The following is a 1543-nucleotide window of genomic DNA, read 5'->3' as shown; positions in this document are numbered from 1 at the left end:
AATTGGCTCATTCGCACCTCTGATGTTCCAACTACAGAAGGTGAGACCTCCGATATTTATTCGACTATTATCTTGCATTGGCTATTATTACCAGACTGTATGATTCATGTGATGCAGCCAAGTACCTCGGAATCCCGAATCCAGAGTTGTCCTTCATAATTTCTACAGTAGTTCTACATCTCCTGACACTTTTAAATATAAATAAGGGAAAAAGAAAAACATAAAATAAAGTGTACATAAAAATTGTTAAGTCACACAACAAATAATTGTGAATAAACAAAAAAAGTGAATGTAATTTATCAAAAAAGCGATAAATTACAAAAAAGCCACCTAAGGTAGCTAGATTTATTTTTAAATTGACCTCCGTCGATGAAATTATGCACTGGGCCTTGTCCCCCTATTAGAATTTGACCCAACGTTAGTCGGTTCCCTCTAATTGTTACCAAAATTATCATATCAGGTCAACAGCTGAACAGCTTAAAATAGAATAAAATAAAAGGGAAGGTAGAAGATTTGGATTAAAATTAAAGTAATTATGGGTTAAAGTACCTCGTCAATAATGACACTTTTCATTTACCTGTATGTTAAGTAATTCATAATTAGTATTTAGTATTTAAAATATATGTCTAACCTCCCCCATCCTTCCTGCTATATAGTTAGTCGTGTTAGTATAGTACATTGCGCCTTTAACGTTAGTTGAGTTTATTGCGCGTAAGTGGTTAGTTAGTTAGTTAATTATATATATAAATAATAGGTCATATATCATATAGTGTGGAACAGATGCCTCATAATGGCCATTTCAAAAGGAGACGGTCTCATAGTTCTCCGTGCTGAGGGGTTTGTTGACGAGCTTGCGACCTTGAGCTTCCATCTGTGCTTTCAACTAACTTACTATCATGCCTTGCTCACCTTCATCAAAACTGTTGATGTAGATGACAAACAGTAATGGGCCCCGCACCAATCCCTGAGGCATGGTACAACTCATGGGTCTCCAGTCCGAAAACCAACATTCCACCACCTCCCTCTGCTTCCTTCCATGAAGCTAATCCATATCCAGTTATCTAGATCACCCTGGGTCCCATGCAGTGTAATCTTCCACAGTAACCTACCAGAGGAATCCTACCCTTGAGAATGTTTTGCAGCCACCAAGACATCATGGACTCTGGCACCAGCGAGGCAACTCACCATCCTGGAGACCTGTTTGCTGCCACAGCTACTCTAACTCATCAATCTCCTGTGACTACAGCCCTATCTGACTTCACCCTTCCCAGCTGCAGCTCAGAGGCAGTGTTGGTAGCACAGACCTGATTGCTGCTGCTACCTTCTCCTACATACTCATTCCCCCTGCCCAACAGTATCAAAAATAGTATAGAAACAGGACTGCAGATGCTGGTTTATACCAAAGATAGACTCAAAGTGCTGGAGTAACTCAGCAGATCAAGCATCTCGAGTAAAAGGATGGTTGACATTTCGGGTTGGGACCCACAGGGCTCTCTACTCCTTCTACCCTTGCCAGTGGTCACTCAGTTACTTGCTGTCTGCA

The sequence above is a fragment of the Amblyraja radiata genome, chromosome 37, assembly GCF_010909765.2.
Source record: "Amblyraja radiata isolate CabotCenter1 chromosome 37, sAmbRad1.1.pri, whole genome shotgun sequence".
Taxonomy (NCBI): Eukaryota; Metazoa; Chordata; class Chondrichthyes; order Rajiformes; family Rajidae; genus Amblyraja; species Amblyraja radiata.
This window is presented reverse-complemented; position numbering follows the sequence as displayed.